Source organism: Saccopteryx leptura, chromosome 12 (assembly GCF_036850995.1).
Source record: "Saccopteryx leptura isolate mSacLep1 chromosome 12, mSacLep1_pri_phased_curated, whole genome shotgun sequence".
NCBI lineage: Eukaryota > Metazoa > Chordata > Mammalia > Chiroptera > Emballonuridae > Saccopteryx > Saccopteryx leptura.
The window spans coordinates 15,087,940-15,112,088 of record NC_089514.1 but is presented as its reverse complement, the minus strand read 5'-3'; positions in this window follow the sequence as shown (position 1 = coordinate 15,112,088).

Genomic DNA, 24,149 nt, shown 5'->3' with positions numbered 1-24,149 from the left:
CAGAGAGCCTGACCAGGTCGTGGTGCAGTGGATAGAGCATCGGCCTGGGATGCAGAGGACCCAGGTTCAAAACCCCAAGGTCGCCGGCTTGAGGGTGGGATCATAAACATGACCCCAGGGTCGCTGGCTTAAGCCCATAGTTTACTGGCTTGAAGCCCAAGGTGGCTGGCTTGAGCAACGGGTCACTCACTCTGTTTTCAATGAAGAATTGATGCTTATCTCTTTCCCTTCCTGCCTGTCTGTTGCTATCTGTCTCTCTGTCTCTCTAAAAAAAAAAAAAAAAAAAAAAAAATTATAATAAAAAAAAGAACACAGAGAAATTTGAATGCAAGCCTTGTCTCCACCATCATATGATCTTGGACAAGTTATTTAACCATGCTGCCTCAGTTTCCCCCTGTTGAGAAAGGTTAGAGTACCCACCTTGTGGGATGGCTGTGAGGATTAAATGTAATGAGGCATGTAAGTCCCTTAGCATAATGATTGGCACATTGGAAGAATCGAAGAAACTTTAGCAACAATTCATTTTTAATACAGTGCATTAAAAAGGAGAGATGATATACAGTCGTCCCTTGCCATATCATGGTTCACTTTTTTTTTTTTCTGAAGCTGGAAACGGGGAGACACAGTCAGACAGACTCCCGCATGCGACTGACCAGGATCCACCCAGCACGCCCACCAAGGGGCGATGCTCTGCCCCTCCGGGGCGTCGCTCTGTTGCGACCAGAGCCACTCTAGCGCCTGGGGCAGAGGCCAAGGAGCCATCCCCAGCGATCGGGCCATCTTCCAATGGAGCCTCGGAATCGAACCCGGGACTTCTGCACGCCAGGCCGACGCTCTACCACTGAGCCAACAGGCCAGGGCCTCATGGTTCACTTTTTGCGGTCACATTATATCGTGGATTTTTTAATTGTATATATCTAATTTCGTATCACGAATTTTTTGCTATATCACAGGATTTTGTGGTATATAGGTATTTTTATATATTTATTATCTTAATTATTTTTGCAGTAAAATAAGCCTTTTCTAGCCTAAAAAAATTGAAAACAGTATAAAAATACTAATTAAAACATATTAAAAGAATATTAAATCAAAATAAAGCCTTAAATCTATATATAAATAATAAAATGAGTTTTAAGGCCGGTACTTCGCGGACTTTCGCCTATCACCTGGGCGGTTCTGGAACCTAACCCCCGCAATAGACGAGGAACCACTGTATTTTATTTTTAAAAATAGACACAAGGCTAACGCTGCAGAGAAGTTCAGGCTGTGCAGTCTCTCCATAGCTTGGAGACCCCGGGGGGCGTGTGCAGGATCCCCCCAATCCTGACCATGACGTGTCCACAGGAGGCGAGGTGAAGGGGAGCACTTGTAACCATGGCTCCTGCTGGCCTGGGAAACAGGATGACAGGTCACTTCTCTAAACAGAGTACAGGGGCCAACCCCTCTGCTTAGCACCAGAGACTTCCCCAGGATTCCACAAACCACACGTTCATGGTGGGTTTCTCCCGTTCTGGTTCCCACTAAACGCCGCGTGCTGCCCCCCCCCCCCCCCCCACACACACACCTAGGCTGCTGTTCTCTTTATTCTCCTTATCTGAGCACCACCCCCTTCTGATCGTTGTTTGATACCAAATCCATTAAAATGCCTTCTCGGTGACGCCCTTCTCAGCCTCTTGGTTTGGAGCTTAGTGTAATGAACGAGGAATAACAGTAAGCACCTCCTTGGAACCTGAACCCTCCCCTGGAAGGAGTTCCCAACCCGCCCCACCCCCACTCCCGGAGAGCACCCGCTGTGAGAAGTGCCGGAGGACAGGGAGGCCGCCTGGTAGGATGGCTGTTGTCTTCTCGTTCTGTTCTCTTTGGAAGACCATAAACTCCAAGAAGGCAGGGACGCTTGTAGATCGTGTGAGAGGAACGAGGACAGTGACTTGGGGACCTGGGCAGCAGGCACAACAGGAGACAGAGACCCACGAGGCTGCGAATATGACTCCTCAGGGCAGACGGAGCGAAGGCAGGAGGAGGGAAGGGCACCCTCGCACTGCCCAGATAGGATGAGGTCGGCTGGACTTCCAGCCCAGCCTGGACTCTGGTGGGACGTAGTGGCCCCATGTCTAGAACAAGACCTCGTAGTACATCTTGTAAGGGTTGTCTGCGGGCTCCTAAGGCCTGCCGAGTCCAGAGCCAAGGGCGAGAAGGCTCCCCTCCCTGGACCTCCAGGCGTCCTTCCCGGGTGACTTCAGTAAGCAGATGCACCACCTTGTGCATCAGACACCCCCCCCCCCCCCTTGATTCCTGCCCACAGAGAACTGCAGCCCGCTGCGATTATGGAAGCCCAGGGCCCCTGTGCATCTGGTTTCCAGCGGCGGGGCTGAAAGCAGCGACACCCTTGCTGGGCTCGCATCTCTCTGCACTCCATCCAACAGCCGGGAGAGCGGTGCGAGCTCGGGTTTCACCGCCAGGCACGAGGCCTCCAGGTAAATTCCAACCAGTCCATTTGATGTGAAATCTTCCAGCTTGACCAAGAGTCACTGACCTCTAGAGCAGCCATTTAACCTCCATTATTTAGTTTATATTGGTGATATTTACATTGGGACTTGATTAAAGCTGACCTCTTGGTGAAAACAGAACCCAATACATATTTGAACCCTCCTGCCTCCTTCACCCAGTGTCGGGTGTCATCTGTTTCACTTCTCCCCTAATTGGCAGACTGGGCCCCGCGTTGCCTGCATCCGCCGCTCACCGAGTCTGTGCGGTGCCTTCCGCTAGGTTCTGGAACATCACCCCCCACCCACCAGGCTGACGGCTGCTGTTTGGTGGACTTGGAGGACAGTCATTCTGTTGAAATTAGGGCCTATTCATCACAAGGTCCAGAAAAGACACTGAATGTCCCCTGTCCCTACTGTTCTATGGAAAATTCCGTGTTGTGTGACAGTTCAGACATCTCAACTCCCCCTTCACAAAGAAGGACAACTGAACTCCCAGTAGAAGGAACATGGTGATCACTGGATTAGGCTAAAACTCCTCTTTCTACATGAAAATTTTACCTGTATTGCTTTTCAGATCAATATGTCTGTAAAATTGCAGGGGAGGCCACTTGCTAAAATACTTGTCTGCTGACACGTGCAGGGATTCTTCCTTCCCTCAACTGACTCAGCTCAGCAAGTATTCATGGATTACCCCCCTTCAAGGCCCAACAAGGAGGTCGTGACTGCTCTGTAAGTAGGCTGACCACATGTTCTCCAGCCAGCTCCCCTCTGCAGGGCCCCGGTGGTGTCCATGCAGCCCTGCTCTGCAGTCCCTGTGCCTTTGGAAGCTAGACTGTGAGTGTGAAACCAAGATGGCGCACACCCAGGGAGGGGGGGTGTTTCAGGCACCATGGAAAAGAATATCAAATTATTGGGAAGAGTGTGATTAATTAAAAAAAAACACACTTTATTTTCAAGGTAATGTTCTTTTTTGTGTGTTTACAGCCAAAGAATCTCTTCCTCCTTTTTTAAACCATTGAAGGGCTTGCTTCTCTCAAATCTAACTTTCTTTGTCTGTGGAGGTTGTTGTTGGCTTGGTTAAACAAAGTACTTGTTTATCATAGATAAAATAAATGACAGTCATTTTGAAATTACACAATTGGTATAATAAAACCAGTTAAAACCTTATTTAAAAAATGTCACAGTTGGTCAAATATATGAATGGCCCATGGTTGGGTTTTCTCTCTTTTTTCTCCCTCCAAACAATACACACAGTCTCACTTCACAGAGTAGAGGATTAATGGAGTGAGATAAACTTCCTCCTGCCTCTTCTTCTAGGCAATCTACACTTTCATTAACCGACTCAAACTTTATTTATCCTTTTTCCCTGTCTCGTCTTCCCCATCTTGTCTCTCTCTTCCCCATAGCACCCAATTACAGAATTCCTAAAATTCTGGGTAATGTAAGAGATAAATATTATATCAGGTAGAGCATGTTTTAGAAGGAAAAATCAATGCAGAAATTACACACTACATAAACAGAATGCCCATACTGGAAGACATAATTATCTTTTTTCCTGTCCATTTTACCAACTGTAATAATAAAGTAAAAAATGTGCCCCAAAACATAATATTTCAGTGGCATATAATTGTCATACCAGCAAAGGACATAATTGCATTATTTGTCTGCTCTGAAATCTCTCACTCAAAGCTATACCGTTCATAAGATTTCTCTTACAGAATTACTTGGTTGTTTCTAGAGATAAAGCATCAACGGAAGTCTTGAAGTCAGGACTTGCTATCCTAACCAAGCTGTACCTGGTCAGGTGGGTCATCTCAGAACTGTGCCTGGATTTCGCCTGGAGCTTAGAGATGCCACCTCTAATCTACAACCCTGCCATGAATTTGTTTTTTGTCATAAATGAAGCATGGGGCTGTGCTTTAATTTTCCTCACTGCCCTCTGTCAAGTAATAACCATAAATATTGTCCTGAATCATTAAGTCACAACCTGAAATGTGATCCTGCCCAGCTCCCAATCAGACGGCCATCTGGAAGATGAAAGAAGTCTATTTGGGTTTCAGAATGATCCAGACTCTAATTTGTAGTAACAGTCTTAACAGGCTGTTTCAGAGACATTAACCAGCAACTTTTCTCAGGTTCTCAAGGAAGGTCCATTATCCACAGTTGGAGGTATTTGCTTCAAGCAGAACCGTGAACTGTAACTGTTGGAAAACTACCAGGCTCGCTGGCTTTCAATCAAATGCCACATTCTTCCATGGACACTAGATTTCTACCCAAGGGCAAGAATATATGCATAGAGCAAGTGCATACATAATATATCTCCAAATATTCTCTTTGTCAGAAGAAAAGCAAACATTTCAAGAGAGGAAAACAAATTGCAGCTTCTACAAGCAAACAACGATGCAACATGATAGAGATATAATTTTTCTTATCACCCTGGGGTTACTTTGACGGAGAAAAATAAATCATACTCTTATTTTGCTGTAGAAATAATCTTGTAAACACAAAGAGAAAGTCATTATCTAAAGTCTGGAAACATATGCTTAAACATGAGTACACCACTGATCAAAGGGATTATTGGCCAGGCAATTGCTTTAACTATCTGAACTTCCTGGTCATCAGAGAAGCAAGCAATATCAATGGGAGATATCAATGCTTGTTTCCATTTCCACTAGACTTTGGGATGGAAAAAGTAAGCAAGAGACTCCTGAGTTATAGAAAACATTATTCTTTCTAAGAGAATGCATTGATTGATTTATACATTTCATTTTTGAGCATTAAAAAGACACTTGTGATAAAATGAAGTTCTTTACTGATAACTGTAAGAAGTAAATGTTACTTTAGGCAATGGCCGTGTCAACGGTGGCTGAGCAGAGCAAAACCAATGCCAATGGCACGTCTGTTTCCTGCTTTCAAAAGGGAAAAAACTTCATACCGACTTTTAAAAACTCTCATTTGCCTCAAAATTTGATTTGGTACCTCTCACTGTCAGTCATTTAAAATATGTACTAATTGTTTCCAAAAATTAATGGCACAAAAATATAGGCCAAAAAAAAAATTTTTTTTTAAATGCATTTCATGGCCTAATTTAATCCCAAAGGGAGCAAATCAACTTTTTAAAAGGCCTCTGTGATTTGATATAATCATGGGAGTCTGAACACTGGCTGAGTATTCAATAATATTAAGAGATAATTATTATAAGAAATGATGGCATCGGTTCATTTACAACAACATGGATGGACCTTGATAACATTATACTGAGCGAAATAAGTAAATCCGAAAAAACTAAGAACTATATGATTCCATACATAGGTGGGACATAAAAATGAGACTCAGAGACATGGACAAGAGTGTGGGGGTTATGGGGGGGGGAGGAGGGAGGGGGTTGGGGGAGGGGAGGGGCACAAAGAAAACCATTTAGAAGGTGATAGAAGACAATTGGACTTTGGGTGATGGGAATGCAGCATAATCAAATGTCAAAATAACCTAGAGATGTTTTCTCTGAACATATGTACCCTGATTTATCAATGTCACCCTATTAAAATTAATTTTAAAAAAGATTAAAATAAGAAATAATTATTAGTCTTGTTAGATGTAGTGTCATTGTGATTATTTTTAAGTCCTCTTTTAAAGATATGTGTTTATAAGTGAAATGACATGTTGCCTGAGATTTGCTTTAAAATATCCCCCCAAAATAGTAGGTGGTGGTAGATGAAATAAAATTCACAACAAAGTATTAATAGTTATTGGAGACGAGTGATGAATACATACAATTTATTATCCCTTCTTTCTTTCTACATTTCTGTATGCTTGTAATTTTTTATAATAAAGTATTTCTAAATGTTTTAGTTAAGAGCCCAAAGCAGTGGTTCTAAACCAGGGGTGATTTGCCCTACACTCCCCCCAAATTCATTTGGTAAAGTCTGGAGACATTTTGGTTTGTCACATTTGGGGATCACGCTATACTGGCACCTAATGGGTAAAGGTCCGGGATGCTGCTAACTTCCTGCATGAATAGCACAGCCCCCACCACGAATTACCAGCCAGGACGGAGAGACCCTGCCTAGGTGAGGTCCTGTTTCAATAGGGTTGATAAATAGTATAGATAAATATGTCCTGTGCCTTCATAGAGCATAGAGAACAGGACGAGAAGACAACAGCCATCCTACAAGGCAGCCTCCCGGTCTTCTGACACTTCTCACAGTGGGTGCTCTCCAAGAGGGGTGGAAAGAAGGGGAACTCCTTCGGGGGGTGGGGGTGGGGGGTTCCCAAAGAGGTGCTTGTTGTCATTCTTTATTTATAACACTAAGCTCCAAACCGAGAGGCTAAGAAAGGTCTTTACCGAGGAGGCATTTTAATGGATTGGGTATCAGACAAAGATCAGAACGGGATGGTGCTCAGATAAGGAGAATAAAGAGAACAGCAGCTTAGGTGTGTGTGTGGGGGGGGGCGAGGGCGGGGGAGACAGCGCGCAGAGTTTAATGGGAACCAGAATGGAAGAAACCCACAACGGGCTGAACGTGTGGTTTGCAGTCTTGTCCGGAAGCCTCCGGTGCTGAGTAACGGGGTTGGTACCTGTACTTGTCCTCTGACCCCCAGGCTACCAGAAGCCATGGTTACAAGTGCTCCCCTTCATCTCGCCTCATGTGGACACGTCATGGTCAGGACTGGGGAAAGCCTACACACGCCCCCGGAGTCTCCATGCTATGGACAGACCAGAAACAGGTGGGTCATTTCCACCGGGGCTCCTGAATACTAACCCAGTTGGAACCAAGCTGCACCTATCCCTCTCCTCCACCTGGAAAAGGGTGCCCAAGTGACCAATTGTTTTAGAGGCCACCCAGCCCTGAGACAGGGGGCCTGCAGGTGGCAGTGCGAATGTGCAAGCGCAGCGGTAGGGGGCGGGGTTCATATGCGCGCAGGACTGTGATGTGTCCGTCCCTGCTCTAGGCAACCTGAGTTCAGCCTCACCTTTAACCCACACAGCACCCTGAGAAGTGGGTACAGATAAAGGCACTCCAACAGGGTGGGAAACACAGCTTTCCTAAGGGCCTGCAGCTCTCTCTACCCAGTGTGTGTGTGTGTGTGTGTGTGTGTGTGTGTGTGTGTGTGTGTGTGTGTGAGAGAGAGAGAGAGAGAGAGAGAGAGAGAGAGAAATTTAGAGCCGGAACTACCTGATTCTAAAGCCACACAATGACCCGAATCTCTACCCAATCTCTGGAGGGCAGTAACACCAACAGGGACCATGGGAGAGATGCTCCCCGTCAGGCGGGAGCTCCCTGCTGCCCTGGCTGTGTGTGTGTGGGGGGGGGGGGCAGCCCTGGCCTGTGTGTGTGTGTGTGTGTGTGTGTGTGTGTGTGTGTGTGTGTGTACGGGGGCAGCCCTGGCGGTGGAGGGGGAAGCCCTGGTGAAACCTGCACAGGCCGAGACTGAGGTGGCGCGGGGCAGGACGGTTGTAAGTCGGGCCACCGGAGCAAGGGTGGCAGTCTCCTCATCGATGGGGGTAAAGTGCACCTCCCTGGCCGGCGGAGGGGTGTGGTCAGCCTTGCCATGCACTGGTCTTGGAGCTCTGCGAGACTCTGGTACTCGCGCACAGGGCCCAGGGCCCTTACCCGGAGGTGGAGGAGGAGTAGGAAAACCGCCAACTCCACCAACTCCGCGTCAGAATTGCCCAGTGTAGCCCTGGCTGCAGAGCAGTAGGTGGTCCAGAATTTGAGCCTTCCCAAAACAAGCTGGAGATGTCTGTGTTCCCGGGAGCTGGCTGACTCCCCGTGCGGCTCTAATCTGGCACTCCAGACTCCTGCCCTGGTTTAGGGAGCTAGCTCATCAGTAACCAGGAGAGGAGGCTGTCCTCGTCTGGTAGAGCGGGCTGGGAGAGGTGGTGGGACGGATGAGAAAAACTAGAAGCCATCCACTCTGAGCTACTCACAGAGCCGACTCTGCACAGGAAGGATTCTGGAGCAGGGTACAGGAGCTCAGGGTGCTGCTCCACCAGCTGTGTCCCTTTGACAAATCACAAACACCTTGCAGACAGATTTCAGTGCCTATGATTTAGGATCAGCCAGACCTGGGTTCAAATCCTGGCTCTGACACTAGCTGTGTGACCTTGACTAAATCACTTGACCTCTCTGAGCTTCATTCTTCTTATCACTAAAATGGCAGAAAAGTAGTTTCCTCATAGGGTTGCTGTAAGGATTAAACAGCAAATATTCCTAGACTTCTTGACCCCGTGCTCCACACATTGTAATTATCCAATAGCTGGTAGGTTTTATTATTGTCGGTGTCTTTCTCAGATGGATAACGCCACAGACTCCTATCTGTCTCAGCACGAGGCTATTACAATGACCCAGTGAGATCATCTGCACCTGTAAAAGTATGAGGGAGAATGCAAACCACCATGGAGACAATGGCCAGTCTTCTAACGAGAGACACGCTGCCTCTGTTCCTGTGTCTTCTTTCCTGGACGCAAGGAAATTTGCATCGGAAAATCCTCCCAGATTGGGCAGCCATTGAGGGTAACCAGTTGTCACTTGGGGATAATTACTGAAGTGAATAATTCTAATTCCAGAGAAGTTACAAACCATGGGAAGCTGGCATTTTGCGCATAACTAACGTCAGAGAAGAACCCACATTCACGTAAGGGCCGGTGTTCTGCCCCTCGGACCCCTTGCGGTAGGGCAAAAGCTTCGTCATCCTTGTCTTCCTCATCCACCAGCCTTCCCTCCACCCCCAGTCTCTTGTCTTAAACATGGCCCTTCTTGATACATATTTTTTGGAAAAATGATTTTTTTAAAAATTTCTTAACAAATTCCTTGTGCACCCTGGAGAGCAGGCTTGGCGCTGTGTGTATAACCCCCCATGACCCCAGCCTGGTAGGCTCCCGGGGACACAGCAAGCAAGCCCACGATGCCCAGCTACTCGCCTCTCTGGACCTTTCCAGCCTAGAACCACAGAGAGCATCTCTGGAGGAAAGAGACGTCATGGACTGTTCACTGCTCCCTGCTCCCTGGGGCAGCTCCAGCAGCTCACAGATGGCCCTTCTGGGTTTCACACTAAGAAAACTGAACCCTCCCAGGACCTGGCAGGGTGTAGAAGTCTGGAAAGAATGGCCACAATGATCTGAAAATGTCTTCTTTTCAGCCCGCTGCAAGTTTGGCTTCGGTTAGGGTCATAGGTCAGGTCAATGTTGAAATTCTCCCTCCCGGGTCACCCCATGCTGGGAAGGGGGTCCTCTGAGTCTGCTTTGAGGCAGCCCTTGCCAGTATCCTTGTCATCACTCCATCCTGTCCCTTTGGAGGCGGTGCTATGAATGTTTTGCTTCTCCTGATGTTAGTTGAGCCCTATGGTCACTGGCCCATTTTGGCCTATTGCCCGCCACATCTGTTTTTCTGTCTCGTTTGCCCAAAACTGTACTCATGTGTTCACTTTCCCGCTTCCTGGCTTGTCCCTGTGCTCACAACAGCTTCAGCTGCTCCTTGGTTCTGAGAACTATTCCCAGAAGGGCATTTCTCCCCCTAATAGTGGTAATAATGGAGAAAGTGCCCCACGAGTCACGAAGACAGAGTTGTTACATGGAGCGGCTCAGCCTTCATCTGAACTAAAGACCGAGGGATGGAGTTAGGACTTTCTCTCTGACAACAAGAGCTCCCCATGAACATGACTCAACTCTCCAAGGTTATTGGGAGCCACAGGGGCCAGCAGAGTGGGAAGGGCATCCGGGAAGACATGTCCAAGGGCTGTTAGAGGCTCAGTGGAAGTGGCCCAAAGCATGTGAGCTTTTTGGTAATAACTGGCTTCCTATTTATAATATTTCCAGAACACTGTGCTAGAAAACTGGGGTCAGTTGTGAGAGGAAAAGGGGACAGAACAAAAAAACATTTCCCCTGGAAACAACAAATTCTGAGGTTGTGCTGTACATTCACGACCCTCTCTTATGTCTTTCTGACACAACCAAATAATACAAGGCTTGTAGTGTGATCACGTGACCTTGAAGATGGACAACCTGGATTTAAGGGCCACCTCCGCCACTCCATCTGGGTGACGTTGGACAAGTCACAGACACACCAAGTGTTTTACATGTGGAATGGTAGATATCCACCTCATCCAGTTGTGGCTGATTTAGGGAGTAAATGAGATGATGAATGCAAAGTATTCTCAGTGGCGTCCAGCTCACAGTGGGCTGCTGTGGTTATGACTGTTGCGTAGTCCAGAGCTAACTGGGCCCAAGTCATCGCTGCCACATGACTTTCAACAGAGCTTCCCGACGGCAGAGCTGATTCTGCAAGTCACCCACAATCAACAGACCCAGTTGCAAATGATTTCCATTCTCCCAGAGAGACTTCAATTTCTTATTAGCCCTGTCGGTTAAAGAATTCATAACTGCCTCCTGCCCTCGGTGTTTAGCATTTTAGACCATGATCCATAAATAGAACACATTCTGGCTCCTTTGAGCCCGGCCCCTCCCAGCCAGGACCATCTTTTCATGGAACATTCCCATCCATTTCATTGCCTTTTCCAATTTAAAGCCTGGTTCATAGCCTTGGGAATCACATCCTCCGTTGGCTTCGAACCATAGGTGACTCTCTGGGAACCGGCCTTGTGGAGGGGCTCTCATGTGTCTCTTGGGCTGAGATGTGGGCCCAGCACATTTTAAGCAGGGAAGAAATTCCCTCAGAGCTGCACAGGCGATGGCAAAGGTTCATGGGAAAGTGCTTGCACACGGGCAGACTCAGGGGGTTCCTCAGCTCCGAAGGGGCAGGAGAAGAGGTCGTGAGAAAATGGGATAAGAGTTAGGGCTCAACAGCCCCACCCCATTCTGAACGTTCAGATACTCACACCCTTCCTTGTGTTTTCTTCCAGAGAGCAACAAGGAGACCCAGGAACCACAACAGTGCAGCTAGACCCAAGAAAAATCCAACCCAAACAAAAATCTCTCCCATGGCTCCATTATATAGAGCTCTCCTCTCGGCCGGCACGAAAATATCTGTAATCATGCAATTTGGGAATAAGTCATCTCATTTCCTACCGGTCTTTGTTATTGAATCAATATCAGCTTTCTATTTTGAATGTATACACCATCCTCCTGAAAACAATGCTTAGTGTTTTTAAAATAAGTTAAGAATATTCCTCCATCGCCCATAGCCCGGCATCCACAGACAGTGAGGGGAGTCGGACTGTCACTCGGACGGAATGTGGTTGCCAGGATGTGGGTCTCAGGGGTCTCCAGAGTTCTCCTAGTGCAGTAATGAAGGCATTAAATTACCGGGTCAGAGGCCCCAATTCACAAAGAAATAATATCAGTTTATTATTTCTAATCTTATTATGTTAGAAAACAGTCTCTAGATGTAATGTCACCCAGAATGGCGAAGGTATTGATTACATGAAGCTGCGTTCATGGATAATTCAAGGAGCCTGATTTCATTTCATTTCTGTAATTTTTAAAGCCTTTTAAAATTTCTGTATGGCAAATAATCCTAAATTATTCCCATAAATAATGCAGATGTGTGGTCAGATTTACTTAGTATTTACCCGTTACACACTTTGCATTATGAGTTAGAAAAAAAAAATGATCCTTTTTAATCCTGTTTCCGAATCCCCAGTGTCTTTCTGGGGGGCAAATGGGCCTTTAAAAATATATATTGCAATTTAAAAAGATAAATATGGACATTATCTATAGAGGACTTGTGACAATCCGTTGACACTGTCATTTTCTAGTAATTCTATTACGTCTGCAGCTGAAACCTCAGTACCCGATGATCTGAAGTCAGGACTGTGAGGAGAGCACAGAGCCAGGCCCCGCGGTGCCAACCTGTGTCTGGGCTGACAGGGGGCACGTGACCCTGCCCGCACCCCGCTCTCCCCTGCCCGCCAGCATGGCTCTAAGGGCAAGGTCCAAAAGCAGCTTCATCCTCTCCAGCCACAAACCACATTCTGTCCACACACTCTCGGAAGGCGGCCCATGTCCCCAGCCTCTGGCAAGTAGGAAAGCCCAGCTAGGAGTGCCCGCAGTTTAATTCACCATTTGAAGGACACTGTGTGCCAGGACCTGGGCTGGGCTCTGAGGAATAAAACATTAACCAGATCTTAGCCTTCCTTCAAAAAATTTCCAATTCAATGTATGTCTAGATGGTGAGAGACTGGCCAGTAATGACCAGGGTGGCTCAGGGCTTCTCCTCGCGAGGAGAGTGCCACAGTGAAAACGCCACCACCCTCTATACCACAGCACAGTGACAACAATGTTTTCAGTATTCTCCTCCTGGCATAGGCATTCATTTCTTTGTTAACCAGGCAGTTAAGTCAAAGCCTGCTCTGTGCCATTCTCTAGGCAGTAGGTGTACAGAAATCAATGAGACCCGGATTGGGCCCTGGAGGGGCTTACGGTCTAGTGGAGACCACAGTGAAAGCCAGTGAAAGCTGAGCAGCAAGACACACGGTGGAAGCACACATAGTTGGTGCTACAGGATCGTGGAAGGCTAGCTGGGGGAGGTGACGTCTAAAGCTCCAAACAGAATAGCGCAGGCAAGAGGAGGTGGGAATGGGTATGGCATTCTAGACAGGGAGGATCGGTATGTGCAAAGGCCCAGAGGTGGGAGAGAGTTACGTGACAGGGAACTTAGGGAACTCCCTAGTCATCTGTCGTTAGTACATGTACAAGGAGGAGAGGAACACGGGTCAGCACATCTCTTATGCTGGGCCGTGGTGTTGGTGTCCTGGATGACTCGCCCAGGGTCAGCCTCGGCTCTGTCCCTTCCACCAGTATGCTCTCCTTGGCCGGGTCTCCTAGGTCAGAAAATCCAGTGGACAGTCCCTTCTTATCTCTCCCTCACCCCCCGCCCCCCTCCAAGGTTGTTCATTAGAATTTCCTCATCTCTGTTCCTAAGATTTTGTGAGCAATTGGCCAAGTGGCTTCGCACAATTAATGAGCCTGGAGTTACCGATCCAAACCTGAGACTCACGCCCTCAAGAATGTTTCCTCTCGGGATATTTATTAGCTCAGAAGACATGTGTGGGCAGAGCATGTTATTTAGTGACCTGTAATGCCTGAATAATGATCACAATAAATCAGACCTCATTACTATGTGCAGGAGAGCCGGACGGCCCAACTGGCTAGGTAATGAGGTCTAATTTAATGCCCTTGTATTATTCTCCACATATTTGCCGGGAAGTCAGGGGGCGGGGGACAGTCTTATAGGTCCAGATGCCCCGGGTGTGTGGCAGTTGCGTAGCGAAGCTCATGGCTCAAGCAGGTACTTGGAGTCAGAGAAGCGGTGCGATCGCAATGCTCTGTCCCTCTGAGTGGGTGACAGCCAAGGCCTGGTTCTCTCGCCCCCTTACACAGGAAGAGCTAATAATAGCCAGAGCTAACTGTAAAAAAGAGTGGTGCCCTGGGATCTATTTCTTAGGAGTGAAAGGCAAGGGACAGAGGCAGGAAACACCAGCACAGAGAAATCATCACCTCCGTGAAAGAAAGTACAACGGTTAGAGGGCTCACTTCACAAGCCACGCGTCTCAGACGGGTCTGCAGGCGGGTCGGCTCAGAGTGTCGGAGCCGGGGAGGTGGTGCTCAGGCCAGCCTCCTTGGCACATGACCGGCCCTCATGTACTTCTTGCTATGAGGAACCTTTTGCCACAGCAGTCCATTACTGTGGGTTTTAATTCTCCGGGCACAACCTTTGCTCATGGATCACCTAACATCATTAGTTTGGGCCCATCCCATACGAGAGTCAATGGAGTGATCAATTTTAACCATATGATGTGCAAAAATTGGCTCGCAAAGCATCCAGAGACTGAAATCATTTATCTTTGGCCCACCAAATTGTAAATCTTTTCTTGCTATTGGTTTCTTGTTGGTTAACAGATATAAAGACGGAGCCAGCCAGGGGCCTTTGGGTAGGTGGCCTTCTCCAGACCCCCACGGAGCTATCTCTCACCTATAAAACCTCTGCCATTCGATGGCAGTTACAAAGTGTAATGTCTGTGTACGAGATCAGGTACCAGACAGGCTCTCAGGCTCAGTCCTCAGTAAGCTGGAACTCCCTCATTCACCTCTTTGTCAGTTAGCAGGCCTCTCGTTTCTATCAGTGGAACCTGTTAAACCCAGCAAAGCAGGCTGTACCACCACGTTTCGGGGTCGTGTAGGACAGATGGGCACTCACGTCAAAAGCAATGTCCGGTCAAGCCCCTCTTGTCCTCCCTGGCAGCAAAGGATCAGAGTCCTCTTATATTTTTCTAAGCAACAGCTTAAGATGCTGTGGGACCCAGAGAAAAATGCTTTCTCCATGTTACCTTTGGACTTGAATAGAATTCTTAGATCTGCCTTCCTCCTGAGATATTCAAGCTCATAATCAGACAGGAAGCCTTTTAATAATGCAAACTATATGATGAAGAATGATCAGGCCACGTATAGGACAGTGGAAGATACTCAATTGTGTTGAAAGCACTCAGAACAATAGAAAAAGGACATATTTTCCATCAAAAATCCTTGTGTTGCTGGTCATCTAGCAGGAGTTCTTGCAGAATATGGCAGTGTGAGCATTGGATGCACCTTTGTGGGGAGCTAACTGAGTACATGTCTACCAAGACAGAACCTTTCAATCAGAAGCCAAAACAAGTGAGACGGGGTGGTAGGGACGAGTCAGGTAAGACCTACCTGGGTTCAGAGTGATCACAATAAGGTGAAATTGACCACGGTCAAAATTTTCATTGAAAACGACTCACCGGAGATGGACATGCTGCCTGGTCAGCAAAGTCGCCCTGGCTCGATTTTCTCCGGCATTGAAATAGATGACTGTATCGTCACTTGGGCTTGAATCTACGGACTAGCTGGCATGGAAAATGTGTGTCCATAAACACTCGAATGACCCAAAGTGTAAAAAGAGGCTGATGCTGCGAGGGGACCGGGAGACTGAAGTCATCTCCAAGAACAGCAAAGTCGTCGCCAAGAACACGTCACACACAGCGGTTCCCCAGTGGTAGCCCTCGGCAGAATCAGCAGGCTGGTTGAAGGACAGATGGATGGACGCACTCCCTGGTTTTCTGCTTCAGTGCGTCTGAGGTGAGCCTGAGAGTGTGGGTCAGTGCGTCCGAGGTGAGCCTGAGAGTGTGGGTCAGCGCGTCCGAGGTGAGCCTGAGGGTGTGGGTCAGCGCGTCCGAGGTGAGCCTGAGAGTGTGGGTCAGCGCGTCCGAGGTGAGCCTGAGAGTGTGGGTCAGCGCGTCCGAGGTGAGCCTGAGGGTGTGGGTCAGCGCGTCCGAGGTGAGCCTGAGGGTGTGGGTCAGCGCGTCCGAGGTGAGCCTGAGGGTGTGGGTCAGTGCGTCTGAGAGTGTGGGTCCCTAGGGGTGCCGCTGCTGGTCCAGTGGACACACGGCACTGAGAAGGCCAGTGCTGTTCTGTGTGCTGGTGAGAGGACTTCTGGGTAGCGTGAGGCATCTGATACACTTGCAACCACACTTCCGTTCTCTCCAGTATCCCAAAGCAGCCCCCTGTCTCTAGCTGTAGTTTTTCTCAGCTTCACTTTCTTCTCTTGTTGGTCTGTTTTCCTAGGCTGAGAATGAACGTTTAATACCCTCCATAATGTCAAAAAAATTCAATCTTCAATTCCTTGCTGACACTGGCCTGCAGTTTTCTACACTGTGTTGCCAGCATGCCTGTATGTACCGAAAACTCAATATTTTAATATTTAGGGCAACGCCTTTTTTTTTTTTTTTGCTTCGTTGAGTGAAGTCAGGCATACTCACACATGCACGTTTTGTTGAACATTATCAATCAAAATCTACCCTCGGAAACAGAAGCCACGGTACAGTAAATAACACGTTGTATAAATCCACGCAACTCAAGATAGAGAGGTAGAGCCTTTTCAACATGGCACACTGATCAATATGGCGCACAGGAGATGTGCGAATTTATCAAGTGCAGGCGTGCATGCGAGTGTGTGTGTGTATTTCAGAGACAGGTATTGTTACAACACATCAGTGTTTCACAGGTAGGACCTAAGTACTAAATTCATACAAAGAGTGCATAGTTAAAGTTATATAAGTTGCATCTGTGATGTATTTTGAACGTGCTTTACTGTCGATGAGAAAAATCAAGGTTACATCAGGTAGTAAGAAAAATGAGAAAGGCCGATATTCATCCACCTCACACCTAGTTCCCTGGCTTTACAAGGTGACATCAGGTTCTCCTCCAGGTGAACTGAGCTTATGAAAGACAGTGTACACAGTGGGAAGAAAAAGCGACTGAGCAAGTTTGTTTAACCTGTGACCTCATCAGGATGAGAAGAGCCTTTTCACAGAGCCCAGAACTCCCCCCAAAATTCAGAGTCAATTTTCATCTTTTGTTTCGAAACATCCAAGACATTTCAGTTGAGAGTCGAGTTTTGTGCTCAACTGTTTGAATTTTTCAAATAGTGTACAGTATATTCATTCACTTCTTAGATAGTTCTAATCTTATTAACTTTGGCAGCAGTCATAGTTTTTTAAGATGCAGAATTAGTTTCCTGATCTTTGAAAGTAGAAACATTTCCCTTGTGTCTGTCTTTTAGTATTCCATATCTGAGGCTGGGAATAGGGGGCTCATGCCGTCCCAAAGAGACAGCACCGCGGTGACTTCTTCCGCACAGACTGTCTCCCAGGAGCAGAGGGAGAATCTCCTAAAACATCCTTGCACATTCAATCCCATCTCGGGGGTGCAAAATAATACACCTATTAGGGGATCCAATCAACAGGGCGAGACTTGAGGAATGTTCTATAAAGATAATGGCAGGGGAATCAATCCCTCGCTTCTTTCATATCTACTCCCACCTCCCTTCAAAGTTGGAAACCTGTTGAGAGTTCCTGTGAAAACATACTTTCTCTCCCTAGTTTTCTAAGAATATTGTAACCAGTATACTGAGACATCCCTTCTCTCTATATTTTTCTTCCTCCCACTCTGTAATTAAAATCTCCAGCCTATAAATGCTTTCCATTGTTTCCAGCTTTGCTTGGATAAAGGTTGTGTAATTCTGGGATAGACCTAATTACATGCTCCATGTTGCACTCTGTGCTGGTTATAAGCTTTTCCAAGAATTTTAACAATCTTGCGTTCTGCCGTTTCCCAAGTGAACATCCGCAAGCGGTGTTGGCTCCTGATTTCCTGGAGAGATGTCCGTATCTCCGTGCTGCAAGGATTCGATGCTTGTAAAACACATGGTGGGCCCTGACTGACGCGCACGAGATGTTATTCTTCTACTCCTGGGCGTTCCTTCACACTGCAGATCGCTGGGGACGCGTGGTTCTTTTTTTCCTTCTCTGTTATAAGCACCGTTCTCCAGCTCATGCAGGCAGTTCCTCGGCCTTGTTCCTTCACCTCTCCTTTCAGGGAGTCCCAAATTAATGTCTCTATTTTATTCAAAGTAATGCTAACTACTATGTATATCAGAAGAACCCAGCAGTCGCAATGATTTAACAAATTTCTCACTCATGTCGCAGCCCAATGAGATGGCTCCCAATCAGAAAGCTTCCCTCCGCAGAATGATTCTGAGACCCAGACTCTCTTCATCTTGTGGTTCGGCATCTTCAGGAGGCACCTCCCAGCGTTGTCTGAGAAGTCATTTCCACCCTGAGCAGCTGAAGGGGCGGTGAGCATGGGGAGCCTTGCCTAGAAGTTGTGCGGCTGGCTCGCTGCCACTCTTGTTGTTGAGCCCAGCCACACTGCTGGGGAGGCAGTCGGCTGTGTGAGCCCAGGAGAGGAGGGAGCGGGGCGGTGGTGCCTGCGCCATCTCTGTCGCATCATCTCGCCGATGGAAAACGGCGACAGGCAGAGGCCAGGGCTGCCATACTCTCTGCAGCCTCCCATCCCTGCTCACGGGGGAGACTCCGAAGAGAAGAGAGGAAAGAAAAATAAAAACATGAAAAAACCAAGAAATCATAGCTTCTTTGCTACCATGGACAAGTGTGCGTAAATTTAAAACAATTAAGCGGCTCTGACTGGAAGGCGGGCATTCACTGTGAGAAGCTCAGAGAAGTAACATCAGTCCGCACAGTTTCCATGACCTGAGTACACAGCTGGGGCTGGCTTTTTGCTCCAGACCTGCCGAGTCACCTGTCCCTGCTCCCCAGCGCCAGAGGGACGCTCACCTAAGGAGTTTGCTTTTGCTGAGCTGAACAAAGCAATTTTTTTGCATGTCGATGGTACCCGTGGTATGGACCGAGGTAGCACCTGCCCAGCCACACAGGCTGCAGGGACCGCAGAGCAGCCAGAGAGCGACAAGAGACTCTGTAGTGGCGCCCTGTGGTGCAGGAAGCTCGGCAAGCAAACAACCACCGAGGGCCTGGGGGTAATTTGATTTTTATGGTTAACCCTGGGAGAGCTTTCCCCTTACTTTTCTATTTTTAGTGTAACTTGATCTTGTTTGCATTTATAGACACTGGAGGCTTGGAAATCTTGAACACGGAGAGAGTTCTCAGATTGGATTTGCTCATCGTTCAGCCAGACTTGCCAATCCAAACTGGATTCAGGAACTCCGTGGAGGGAAGGGACGGAAGCCGGGAGAATGTACAAATGCACGTCCCCTCTTCCTCCCAGTCTATGTCACGGGGCCAAGGGAACAGAGATGGGTCAAGGAAACGGCTGTATTTTTCCCCTTAGGCCCCGTTTCTGTTCTTAGTGACCCCTGAGAAGGATCATCTTATCACTCCTTATCTCTAAAATGGAATGAACAGGACCCTAGAAGTGACTGGCGCTCTGAAGGAGTTTCTGTCCCACTCGGGGTCCACGGCCCTCCCAGCTCAGGCAGAAGACCTCACTGGAGGCCTCCAGTCCCCTTCGGGGTGAAGCATCTGGACCATGTGCTTGGTTCTTAGGGTTGGGATTCCTAGTACTATTTAAATCTTTGCAAGGATGTTCTATGACGTTATTACAACACTCCATACAATTTACCAGGCCCAGCATCCACGGGAGGATTTGTTAGTCTTCCTCTTTGCTTCTTGGTTTTCCTTCCTGGCCTCTCATCCCACGTTCCTTTTACCCATTGTCACCTTCACAGCCAACGGGCAGGAGTAAGAACTAGAAGAAGCTGTCTCCTCACTTCAGTGAGCCAAGAGAGGCCTCCTCAAAACCCTCCTGGACATTCTCGCCCGAGAGACATTTTTATCCCAAGTGGATCACGAGGGCTTTAGTTCAGAGTCAACACCCAAGTGCCTACAAAGCAGCACTAAGAAGGAGAGTGTTGTCACCAATGACGGAGAGAAGGACAGTTAGGGGATTTCAAAAAGTTCTCCGATACGGTAGAGGTCACACATTCACGGCAGAAAGGGTCAACAAAGTAATGAAGAGTGAAGCTGGCCAGGGAACCCAGGGCACACTGAAGAGCACCTGCCCTTCTGTGGGGGCCACCACCCTTAGCTCGTGTTGATGGCTGCCAGGCCCAGAGGGACCCAGTGTTGCCAGAGCCACCGATTTTCAAGAGAGGATGGGATATATATTTATGTATGTAATATCCCTATTCTACAATGATGAAACTAATTTTTACTTTTAAAAATACGTAGCTGGCCTAACGAAACACCGCTGGTGGTGGAGGCCCATGGGGCCTCTGGTTTGTAACCTCTGTAGGTCACTGAGAGCCAGCTATTACTGCCGTGCTGTCCTGTCCACTGGGACAATTCCAGGGCATAGGGTTTCCAGGTGCAAAATAAAACAGCCCACAATCAGAACTTCCCACTGGTACATAGATAAACAGAACACAAACAATCCCTGGAGAGAAGGCAGAATCTACAGGCTTCTGTGTATTCCACCTCCTCTAAAACATGATCTTTCTCAACATTGCAAACAACCAATATTATTAGATAGAATTTTCACTGAAAAGCGAGGATCTTAAAAGGCCACTACGCTACATGAATGTAATGCTTATTTAATGTTGTGTGAATTTTACAACTGTTTAGACCATAAAGGGAGAAATAAATAAATGCCATTAAGAGCCAAGATTGTGGTTTTGGAAATCCGGGCCACAGACAGTAATAATCAGCAGCCTCGAGTAGGGATGGAGTATTTCATTCAATTAGACCTCAAGAAAGATCTGCTGATGGATTGGAAAAGGAAGAATTGCTTAAATACTGACTCAGGTGGGAAGGGAGAGAGGATTTTAATAAAGGTGTTGAAAACCTGAAACAAAGCCAAAGTTCTGTAAACAGCCTAGAGAACAGAGCAGACAGGCCTGTCTGGCTTGTGAAAAAACAGGGCCCATCAATGACCTGTTTTCATGAAAGACAGACTCGACTTTCAACAAGGAAAACTGGTCAACACGCCAGTGGCTGGAAGTCTCTTCGGCTAAAGCCCTGGGCCAGGCCAGCTCTCGAAAGTTGAAGTTTGAGGATTATTTCAAACATAGAAGCCTAAGCTACTGATCACATCTTCTTTTTAGAGAGGACTATACCCCCATCCCACCAATTCCCCCCCCTCAAGGTTGGGAGCCACTAATATAAGTAATTGGCCTGAATTCATAATCACTGGACAAGGTCAGAGGACAGCAGCAGATTTCATTTTCACATTTAAAAGAAATGTTTTTAGTTAGAGATTTTAATAATTCAGGCTTTGATAGGATGCATTTTTTTCATAACTAAAGAGAGGAAAGTAGAGAAAAATAAAAAATACTACCAGAGAGATTGATGATTTTTAATCGGTAGACATTCAAGATAACTCAATTGATGGTTTTTCTATCGATCTCTTTGATAGAGAAATGTGAAATCAAGCACACACAACAATCCAACTCTTTCCGTCCTTGTGAAATCTGCCTCGAAGTCATTCATTCATTCATTCATTCATTCATGGGAAAATGTTCTCCCTTAAGGCTCGTTCACAGTTCCTTTTCATCACTGTAGAGTTTGAGGATCTGGGAAGGTGGGGACTCCGGGTCCAGCACAGTCGGTGACACCATTAGACATTCTATTGGCTCCTGTTCACCTGAGCTCTTGGCCCGCCAAAGGTTGACAAGACTTTTACTTCTCTGTTCTTCTTGTTTGGGGTCATTATGAAAGTGCTTCTCTCTCCTTTACACACCTCCAATGTGGGCTTTCAAAATATGTAATTACTAATAACTGTAACAGCGATTTTTTAAAGGGTAGAAAATGCAGAACAATCACATCAAAGTAAAAAAAAAAAAAAAAAAACAGCACCCCCACCAATGAATGCATAGAAAACATATAAGCAGTGTGCTAACATATTTATAGCAATTGTCCTCAGCCAGAGATTTTTACCCTTTTTCATCTCTTGGCACACATAAACTGATGACTAAAATTCTGTGGCACAAAGAAAATATATTTTTGGCTGATCTGACAAAAAAAAAGGTGTAATTTGGATTCATTCACACCAGATGGTTATTGTCGTGTTGGCCGTTTTCATTTTTTTTTATTTGACAATCTAAGAGAAAAGAGGTCAGTGCCCCTAACTAAATAGTCAGGTACTGAATGTTTTAAACATTCCTGTGGCTCACCCATTGAAAATCTCTGTCCTAGGTTGTGGGAAATTTTACAATCTTCTTTCTACCGCAAATTGAATGGAATGCCATTTAACTTTATAAAAAGGGGTGTTGTTTTTTTTTAATTATTATTATTATGAAAGCAAAAGACGGAGATTAATTCTATGATGAGCATCTATTCCTTTTATAATAAAAATGTATTTTCTAGTTTCTACATTTTTAATTTCTGAGGTAGTCAGGGCATACTTGTCACCTGGCCTCAGTCATCTGTTGGAGGGAAAGACAGGTTGTTATGAACTGACTGTCCCCAGGGCCCCCTGTGCTCGCTGGAGTGTGGAATCAGTGGTGAGCTGCATGGTCTCTCTGAGGAACGGGCGATAAGAGCTTTTCCTTCCACCACTTCTGAAAGCCAAGTCGCTGATTTACGCGGGGTGGGTGGGGGTGTAGTAGGTGGCGGGGGGGGGGGGGGGGGAGTGTACCGTTTCACATTTTCATCTATCATAATTTCAATCTTTACATTTCTGGAGTTGGTGATTGATAGCCTCCAAACACATAAACACTCTCCTTTCCACCTGCACGGACTGCACCAGGGACTCGGCTCTCAGGAAGGCAGGATCAAGGTGGGAGTGAACCGAATTCGAAAACCCACTCCTTCGCAGAGGTAAGTCCAGGATCGGCCGTGGCCATGCAAGGTGACAGTTTCTGGATGCTGTTAGTTTGCAGCAAATTGAAGTTTTGTAGTCTTATCTATTACCAGAAAAGCCCTTACCCCCCCCCCCCGAAAAAAAATGTAGCCGGTGGGGGAGAAAGCAGGAGCCCCACCGTCTCAGTTTTAACTAGGACCAGCTGAAAAATGAAGGCGAGCAGCACACAAACCATCTTATGTCTGCCAATTCATTTCCTGGCCCCAAAAGGAAAAAAAAAAAAAAAACCCTCGTGTTTCCTCTCATGCAGGCCAAACATGGCAGAGCACCAGGGGAATTCTGAATGGAATCAATTGCACTTGTTACTAACTGAGTTTTCTTTTATTCTTATATTACCAAGGGCTGGATACTCAGCTGCAAGCAATTATAATGAAGAGTTACTGAGTAATGGTTTCCAGATTGCTCCATGATGGGGCATTAATTGAAAGGGACAATTTAAGAGCTTAGGCCATGTAAATGCATTTCTTATTCTGTCAGATTGAGAAATTTCTGGATGCAAAAGGCTGAAATGCTCAGAACTGATAAAGACTTACTAGTGCCCATTTGAACCAGCATTTTCAAAGTGAGTTTCGTGTTTTTAAAAGAACAAATCTAAAATGGTGAACCTGTGGGCTTATTCATTCAATCAGAAAAATATAGAAATAGTATATCTGCATGCTACACTCCTAGGCATACATGTGATATAAAATGTTACTTGATTGGGCATTTCAAAGCCAGTAAGTAAACTTTTATTTTTCATGTGGCATGCTATTAAGATGCACATTAAGCTCTTTCTCTCTCTCTCTCTCTCTCTCTCTCTATATATATATATATATATATATATATATATATATATATACACACACACACACATACACATATGTATATATGTATATATGTGTATATAAATTGGGACGGCCATCTGAGAATTGAAATATATATATATTAACAGCATTTAAAACACATAAGTGAGTTTATTTGTTTAATGCTCAATGATGGGACATTAATTAAAAGGGACAATTTAATTCAATTTTAATTTCAGTTAAAATTTAAAATTTGAAACAGCATTCAACAGACTTGCTTGCATATGAGCATGACCTCCACAGAAATTAACTACCAAGTTCATATCAGAAAGCTTCATTTTTATATTTTGTAAAGTAGACTTTTACTGTCCTGAGCCTCATAAACAGAAACATTTTTTAAAAGTTTCTCTGATATGTCACATTAATGACAATCAGGGACAAGGGGAAGAGAGTAAGAGAGTTACTAAAGCCAATCAAAGAAAAGAAACCTGAACCCTTCTAAAGTAAGAGTAGTACCAGTTTTTATGGTCTAATTTCAGACTTCTGCATTAGTGCTAATCTTATTTCTGAGAGGGAAGGAAGGAAGGAAGGAAGGAAGGAAGGAAGGAAGGAAGGAAGGAAGGAAGGAAGGAAGGAAGGAAGGAAAGGAGGGAGGGAGGGAGGGAAGTAGGAAGGGTAGAAGAGAGGGAGGGAAGGAAGGAAGAAAGGAAAGAAGGAAGGAAGGAAGGGAGG